At 41.1% G+C, this 9,393-nt stretch overlaps 1 protein-coding gene across 1 annotated transcript in view; it reads right to left on the reverse strand.

Annotated features, from left to right (window-relative positions):
* The window catches only part of bahcc1b (BAH domain and coiled-coil containing 1b), a 286,926-nt gene extending 278,755 nt beyond the window's left edge, over window positions 1-8,171 (reverse strand). The window contains exon 1 of the mRNA XM_059948538.1: window positions 1,963-8,171. The gene's annotated coding sequence lies outside the window, so the exon portion shown is untranslated. The remainder of the gene's footprint in view (window positions 1-1,962) is intronic.
* Between the last annotated feature and the right edge of the window lie 1,222 nt (window positions 8,172-9,393).

The following is a 9,393-nucleotide window of genomic DNA, read 5'->3' on the forward strand; positions in this document are numbered from 1 at the left end:
CGCTGCGCACTCTCTCCCCGCTCTGGGTGTGCTCCGAGGCGGCTACTCGCTGGAGAATTCCCCGATGTCACATCGGCTGCATGACTGAATCCCTGGAATAAAGTCTTAAAGCATACACATACATACAGACAGATTCGTCTCTCCATTTCATACATATATTTAAACACCAGTATTAAAACCTTGACAATGACGACGATTTTATAGCATTACTTTCCAACCTCCGGTAATATCCAAGGTAAAATTTATCACATTTATTTATGTACGTTTATTTAATGCGGAACCGATTCCATAGGTTACTTTCTTACAACGATGGGCAGTCCGAATCCTATTGTATACAGATAACGATGGCGCCTTTTATTATCTCCAGCACAGGCGCTAAAAAAAATCAACTTCTATTGCCTTGCAAACTATCTGTTTTGTTTTAAGTGTTTTCCCCCCTTTGAATTTTAAGGAGATAATTAACAACCTTGCATCAGTCAGTAGAAAACAATAAGATAGTCGCTGATTACACTCCCTCATTACAAACAGTTCTCCAACCGCGGGGTTCCCCTTTCGAACTCCTTTCATTCCGCTTTTGTTGTTTAAGGCACAATACGCAATAAAATAAATAGATGGAAAGGGTAAAGATGTTCTGCTTTTACAACCCGACCCCTCTTTCCCCGTGATGTCCCTGTAATCAAGACTACATTTTATTCGCCAATGTGAATCTTTTTTTAAAAGAGGACGCAGCGGATAGTGGAAGGATTACAGCGTTCTGCATGATTTCACTTCCTCCACGCCAGCCGACCTACTATCTGTCCATTGCCAAAGAAAATACTCGAATTTCTGCAATAATTTGATTAAAAAACAAAGACGTTTGAGGTTTTAAATGGCACGGTAACTCAAAAGTGTTTAATCTATTTGCTTTAAGCCTGCAAAACAAGATCTAATTGGCAACATATTTGTAATCCCGTGGTTTCTGTCAGTTTCTGTACACTTTTAAAATAATAAGATGTAACAATCAATGGGCAGGAGATCAGCACGGGTAAGATAAAACTATTCTCAAAACTCAGAGCGACAAAAGGCACTGTTAAATATATTTGTCATAAATATGGGAGAATCTGGTGAATGGCATTTTCGCCACCTCAGATTATTTTATAGTGCCACGCGTTTGATTTTGCAGCCGTTTGTTAAGGGTGCGTTTGCCTTGGGTTCAGATACACCGACAGTTTCTCGGCAGCAATAGAAACACGAAAGACAATCATTTTTTTAAAATCTACAGGCGAAATCATCCCTTTTCAAATTAATACAACATCCACCGATAAATGAAAATTCTCCGAATTACTACATATTTTATTCTCTACCATTTGATACGTATGCTGAAGTTGGAAACAAACATTGGTCTCAGAATCTGAAGTTTAAAATGAGTATTAACGGCACTTTTAACACATTGCAAAACTGAAATAAAGGGGTCGACCATTCTCGCTGCACTATACTCCCAAACATTGATAACGGAGATATAAATAAGCCGGCGGTGTGTGAAAAAATACAAATTACTTACAAATTCTGCTCATAATTGCACTTCTCTTTCTCCCCAGATTTCTAGTACACCCAAAACAACATCTTGCCCCTGTCATCACTGTTTTAAATGCGTGGATATTTTTCTTTATAAATTGGGTGCTTTGACTTGTTTAAAAGTTATTTTTAATTTAAAAATGAAAATGCAACCTTACATTCCTCTGCACGATAAAAAGCGAGTACTCCAGTGTTAAGCTTATATTCCTTGTAACTAGGAGACGGTGCGGTCAGTGATTTTAGGGCATCTTCTTTACACCGTGTGCACATATTTTAGCTACAGTAGGCCGTTTTATTTCTGCTTTCCTTCCTCTCTCCCTCTCAGACATTGTCGTGCTTATCAATCAATTTGCGACGGGAAAAAAATACAGCGAGATAAAAAACAAAATTAAAAGCAAAAGAACATACCGAGACGGCGCAGGCGGCAGATCGCAAATGTTTCCTAGAGAAAACTCGGTAGTAAATGTCTGGTAGGTTTATATTTGTCCCGGATTGACTCTGGTTTGCTGATAGATGGTGCTCAAACAGGATTCTACCTGTCTCCATACAGTATGAGAGGCAATGTACTCGGTCAAACAGATGCGCTCTGCGCTGCCACTCTGCTCACGAATTTATAGCTAGCTGACGTGCCTCTTCTCCCACAATGGAGCCGCTTGACATTAACCATAAAATTGATGAGAGAGAAGCGAAATCTAATCTCTTTTCCAGATCCTCTCCGCTTTTCCCCAGTCCCAGTATCTCGCTTTGGCCAGTCAGCCCGCTCCCTTTGTTACAAACACCGGCGCCCCCGCCACATTTACTTGTTTTTTTTATGGGAGGGGGTGGTGGCGGGGCGGAAATGTGTTTCCCCCAACTACAATTCCGGATTCTATGATCCGTAGAGAACCTGCAATACTCCAAACTTCCTAAACTCGGCCATTGTTGGGTTGACAATATTCCGAAGTGTTGTTTAAGAGCAGCCCTCTCTACTGAATCACCCTCCCCCAACACCAGCGCCTTTTATAAAGACACTACGGAATAAAGGAAAGCGACACACAACGATGCTGATTCTGATTATCGTTTGCTTTCTGAAGATCATCTGTTTACTTTTTTCCTGATTTAATATCCATTATGTTCCTCGATAACAATCGTTCCCGCATTCATCTTTTTTTTAGGACAGAGCCCCGAGCGCTACTTGCGGTCCTCCCCCGATTCCCCGCCCAGGACGAGAACTCCCAAGCATGTTTATTGCCCTGAACTTTCTGGCGAGGTCATGGCCCTGGGAAAAGCGTGACGTCGTCCTGGGACCCCCTGGAATGACGTCAACCCCTTTCACTGCTCGATGGCGTCATCGGGTTGACGTCAGCCACCGCTAAATTTTCAGAACAAGCTGAGATTCGAGTAAATCATGCGTCTAGGGTAAAGCGTGTCTTCACAGAAAGAAGTTTCGCATCGTTTGAAATAATGGCTTCTTCACGAGTGCACTTATTTCGTACGAACTGATGTCTGTATTTATTGTTGGATTATTGATCTTTAGTATTGATTGGCGATACTTTACACTCTCTATCGCCTTCATCATTTGGCCACTGAAACTGCTGCCTTCAATTTTTAGGGTTCCTACAAGTCAGGAAGCACAGCGGCATGTCTGGGTCCTAGTATCTGCGCACACCCTGCAGAATGTTATCAGTTTTCAACTGATATCGTGGAGCAATTTTCCTGTACACGTCCAGGTAAAGTGAAAATACCAAACGAGGGGAAATTAAACTCAAACGCACAGTGAAATGTTTACAGCTGTAAGTCAGTGTCGACACTGAACACTGAACAGTTCGATGGAATGTTCGAACTGTTTGGCCTCAAAGCACACAGCCTTTTCTAGACTAGTGACCTCCGCGGAAATATAACCAGTGGTATTTATACACAACTTTACATAGTCCGGGAGAAGGCTTTTATTAGCGTCTTCTTGAAGTTACCCTTTAAATGCATCATATAATTTTGATAGTCAACCATAAACATGTTCTATTTTTATGTGAAAACAAATTGATTCTACCTATGACTTTTTCCTCAAAATGAAACAAATCAATTCAATATTTATTCTTTCATGGTGAATCTGTCCATCCATCCTAGAATAATATTTCTCCTGTTCATCCATTATATTTGATTGTTTAATATTCTAAACTAATTCACAACGACATGAAGTGTTATTTCCACCTTTAGGTAAGTATCACTCACAAATTAAAATCACATCAGAAACTTTGGTTATTTAATACTTCGTAAGAGTCATTAAACTATAATTTTGTCGTAGTAAGAAAAACAAATGACTCCAGAACTTTTAAAACTCATTGATTATGCATATGCAGCCTTAAGCTGTCATTTTATTGTCTTGCATATTACCATTTCTTCATTAACCATTTGATTGAATAGTAATTGAAATAATTTTTCTTGATAATAGTTTATAACTAACTGCTGGATTTAAAATAATAAATATTTAACAAAAATGTTCAACTTATATTGCTGGTATAAAATTGACAGGAAGGGCAGCTTTTTGAGCATTGCACTAATTTTACAGTTAATTATTGAACCAAAGATCATTAAATATTTGCATGAAAACAGCTACAGTTTTGAAAAGTTATCACTGAATTCCTTTCTTGGCTGTTCATGTGGGACTGGCAGCCTTCATGGCAACAAGTTGTCCAAAGTCTTCTTAGTCATGGTAATCTCATTTGTGGTCTCCATTACATCCATAGCCCTCAATTGCTCTGAATTGTGCCTAAACTCAAATAGTCCGATGCACTCCTGGCCAACAACCATTATTTTATTATCTGTAAGTTTGATGGTGTTCTGGATACTGCAGAAGGTTGTTGTGGGTCACAGTGGGACATTGAGAGGATGCAGAGCTGGGCTGAGAAGAGGCAGATGGAGTCCTTTCTGGCGAAATGTAAAGTGACTCACCTCAGAAAGTCGAACTTGAAGGCAGAGTACAAAGTTGATGGCAGGATTTCTAGCAGCATTGAGGAAGACAGGGAAATTGGACTCCATGTCCATAGACCCGTCAAGTTGTTAGGATGATTATAGGAAGGCACATAGTGTGTTGGCCTTCATTAGTTGGGGAACTGAGTTCAAGAGCCACAAGTTTATGTTGCAGCTTTATAAAACTCTGCTTAGACCACACTTGGAGCATTGTGTTCTGTTCTGGTCACCTCATTCTAGGAGGGATGTCAGAGCTTCAGATAGAGTGCGGAGGAGATTTACCAGGATGCTGCCTGGATTGGAGAGCATGTTTTATGAGGATAGGCTAAGTGAACTAAGGCTTTCCCCTTTGGAGTGAAGAAGGATGAGGGGTGATTTGACAGAGGTGTACAGTATAAGATAATAAGAGGCATAGGTGGAATGGACAGCCAGAGACATTTTCTAGCACGGAAGTAGCTAATGCAAGGGAAGGAAAAATAGAGGGCTTAGTGGGAGAGAAGTGTTGATCTTGAAGTAGGTTGAAAGGTTGGCATGGTGTGCCAAAGGCCCTGTACTGTGTTATACTGTTCTATGTTCTATGTTTAAGCTTGATGATATCTAAAAGTCTGCTATCTGACTCCTAATTTGAGCCGGGTTCCATTCACCTACCTTGCATGCTGACCTGATTTAGCTCCTGGTTGTCCTGTACTTCATTTTTGAAATTCACACCCTTATTTTCAAATTGCTCAGAGAAGAGATTTCTAAACTCCCTTGTGAACCATGTAATTTCGTAACTCCCTTAAGACCTCTAAAGATGAAAGAGATTAATGATTAACTTTATTTGTCACACGTACATCAGAAGATGGAAACACACAGTGAAATGTATCATTTTGCTTCAAATCTGCAAATCTTGTTGCTGGGCGTTCTGCAAATGCTGCCATGTTTCGACACCCAAGAGAGTAGACCCACAACTCCCTAATCCTAACTGTACGTCTTTGCAAACTGGTGCACCCGGAGAAAGCCCATTCAGTCAGTGGGAGAACATACAAACTTCTTACCGGCAGCAGCAGGAATTGAGCACTGACGGTGATTACTGGTGCTGTAAAGCAGTGCGCTAACCGCTACACTTTCATGTAGCCCTCAGTAACATAGAAATCTACAGCACAACACAGGCCCCTTGCCCCACAATGTTGTGCTGACCATGTAACCCACTCTGCATCCTTCCCCTTCACGATATCCAATGTGCAATGAGTATTGGATGAAGATTGAAACCCTAGTGGCATGATTTCAGGAATATAACTTTCTTCAATGTCAGCAAAACAAAAGAACTGGTAATTAACTTCAGCAATCCAGATGAGTATATTTCCAATCTATATAAATGGTGCTGAGGTTAAGATAGTTGGAAACTTCAAGGTTCCAAGTGTCAGTACCACTAACACCTTGTCTTGTTCCAGCCATGTGGGCACTATGGCTAAGAAAGGACACCCACCCCTCTACACCCTCAGAAGGCCAGGGGAATTCAGCGTGTCCTCTACGTTCCTCACCAATGTTTACATATAAACCACAGACAGCATACTATCTGAATGGATTACAGCTTAGTGTGGCAACTGCTCTGCCCAAGACTGCAAAAAAGTGCAGGGTTGTGAACAAGCCCAGTCTATAAGAGAACCAGCCTCCCTTCTCTTGACTCAGTCTACAGCTCCTGCTGCCTTGGGAAAGCAGCCAACATAATCAAGAAACCCTTCCACCCCAGTTATTGTCTTTTCTTAAATACAACAGGTTCTGCAGATGCTGGAAATCCAGAAGAATGCACACAAAATGCTGGTGGAACTCAGCAGGTCAAGCAGCATCAATGGAAAGGAACAAACAGCCAACATTTTGGGCCGAGATCCTTCATTAGGACTGCAAAATAAGGGGGCTCTTTTCCAGTCTGTTTAGTTTTCAGTCCTGATGTAGTATCTTGGCATGAAACATCAACTGTTCATTCTTCTCCATATATGCTGCCAGACATGCTGAGTTCCTCCAGCATTTTGTGTGTGTGTGTGTGTGTGTGTCATTCTCTCTTCTTCCCCTTCCCATCAGGCAGAAGATAGAAAAGCCTGAAAGCACATTTCACTAGGGTCAAGGACAGTGTCCATGCTGCTGTTACAAGACTCCTGAATGAACCTGTCAAGCAATAAAAATCAATACTTGGTTTCTCCATCTGCTTTGTTGTGGTTCTTGCAGTTTATTTGTCTACCTGCACGTACTTTCTCGGTAACTGTACCACTACATTAGTATTCTTTTTTTGACCTTTTCCATTTGCACTACCTTGACGTGCATAAGCACGGCATGCAAGCAATAGCTCTTCTCTATATTTCAGTACATGTGACAATAATAAACCAATTACCAAATGCCAGTCCGAGTATGTTGATCTCTGAATTTAATTGCTCCATCATTGAAAGCTGTATTTTCAGCCTCCAAGGCCCTAAGCTTTGGAATTTTTTCCTTAATTCTCTTTGGTTTCTTTCTCTCTTCCTTTAAAAGGCTTGGTAAAACCCATCATTGACTCAGTTTTTGGTCATTTTCCCAAATGCCTTCTTTGGCTCAGTGTCAAAATTTATTTGAGTGGTGCTCCTCTGAAGAGCCTTAGGCTATTTTGCTATTTTAAAATACTGCATAAAACAAATTGTTGCTATTGAGTGCGATTGCTGGCTGTTACCAACATCCTTATCAGTGCCTAGATCAATAGCTGGCTATCAGTATAGGGATCCTCCTACAGCAATAATGTTTGGACATAGTATTGCTGGTAGAGGAAGCCTATTTGGGGACAGCAGCCATATGGACCCAAATGATTGTAAGCTGTACTGATGTTGGCAATGTACTTTGTTTACACAACAGGTCTTAATTTTGCATGGGGTCTTTACACAACATTGCCAAGATGTATCTTATGCAGAATATCTCAGACTGAGACTGCGTCAAAGCAATGAAAGGAATATATTGGCAGTTGCTATGTGAGATGACAGTACAGACATTTTGGTTAAGATTTGAACAACATGGTACTGGGAAAGTGCTTCCAGAAGGTTTACCACATTATGCACAAATTAAGCGCCATAGGATATTTTCTCAAATCTCAGCTCATTTTACAGTAGATTTCCTAAAGAGGTAAGTTCTACGTTAGACAGTCCTCTGCTGTCACAGTGAAGTCTCTGTCAGGTTGGAGGAGCAACACTTCATATCCCATCTGGATAGCCTCCAACTTGATGGCATGAACATCAATTTCTCTGACTTTAAGTAATTTTTCCCCCTCCCCTTGCTTCTTCAATTCCCCCCTCTTACCTCTCCCCCTCACCTGCCTATCACATCCCTGTGGTACTCTTTCTCCTTCCCTTTCTCCTATGGTCCACTCTCCTCTCCTATCAAAATCCTTCTTCTCCGGGCCTTTACCTTTTCCATCTATCACTTCCCAGGTTCTCACTTTATCCCCCGTTCCACCATCCACCTGGATTCACCTATCTCCTTCCAGCTTGTACGCCTTCCCCTCCCCCACCTTCTTATTCTGGCTTCTTCCCCCTGCACTTCCGGTCCTGATGAAGGGTCTCGTCCCAAAATGTCAACTGTTCATTCCTTTCCACAGATGCTGCCTGACCTGCTGAGGTCCTCCAGCATATTGTATGTTCAAAGTTCAAAGTACATTTCTTATCAAGTGTATACCTCAGATAAATACTTTGTGGAGATCTGTGATATATATGATTATATGATATATATGTACAATGTCTGAAATACATCTTATGGAAATGTTTGATGATGAACTTCAATAAAAAAATTACAAAAAAAAATGTACAATTTATACAACCTTGAGATTTGTTTCTCTACAAACAGCCACAAAATAAGAAACCCAAAAGAACCCAATTATAAAATAAACACTGACGCCCAATGCACAGAGAAAGGGGAAAAATACAAATCATGCAAACAACATTCTGAACCTAAATGAATCCTTAGATCCGAACCCCAAGGCAGCCCAGAGAAGGCCCAAAGCCTCAGTATCCATTAGTATCATATCAGTGGGCACAGAGCACAGCAGTCAGGACAGCCTTCATAGACGTAGCGCCGTGGAGAGAGAGAAGTGAACATCGTGGGAGAGTGAGTAATGTATTTCCAGTCTATCTAGGCCAGTGTTTAAATTGTCCAAACAGCATATCGTACCTCACACTAGGACCTGGGCCCCACCGCAGGAAAATGCACCGGGCCTAGACCATGCTGCGCAGTGACTCGCTCCGGGCCCAGATTTCGCCACCCAGCTCAAAGCTGCTCTCGACTTCTCCAAATCGGCACAGCACCCAGAATGATTGACCTTGTACCCAGACCAGTTGTATGGGTGTTAGAACTACTCTGCCTCGACTTCTGCTCTCCAAATGGCTCACTCCATCTTTGTCGATTCGGCAACGTACCAGCACAGTTCATCTGTCAAATGCGCTTCACCTTCATTTGCCTCTTCAACTTTTGCAGTGATAATTTACCACAATTTACTTCAGAAAAGGTGTTATTAGTAATGTTTTTAATCAAATGTCTTTTGAACTACCAGTGAACTGTTGCACGTGTTCGGTAGTGCCATTTTAAACCGGAAGTACAGTTATTACGAATATGTATTACAGCTAGACAATGCCTACTTGTTCAGAATGCCTATTTGGTTAACTCTATCAGCATGCCAGAAGAAAGACCATTGAAAATATTAACAGATTTGCCTAATAAGTAAACATTCTAAACATATTTGAAAATAATAAGAGGCATTCATTTTTCAATGTTCCAGCGATTAATTAAGAAGGAATATCATGTCAGATCTCTATGATTCAGCACATGCTACACCACAGATGGTTAGTTTCAATTTAAGTAGGATTTGACATATTTTCCAATGACAATCATCCAGTAATGAAT

Source organism: Hypanus sabinus, chromosome 23 (assembly GCF_030144855.1).
Source record: "Hypanus sabinus isolate sHypSab1 chromosome 23, sHypSab1.hap1, whole genome shotgun sequence".
NCBI lineage: Eukaryota > Metazoa > Chordata > Chondrichthyes > Myliobatiformes > Dasyatidae > Hypanus > Hypanus sabinus.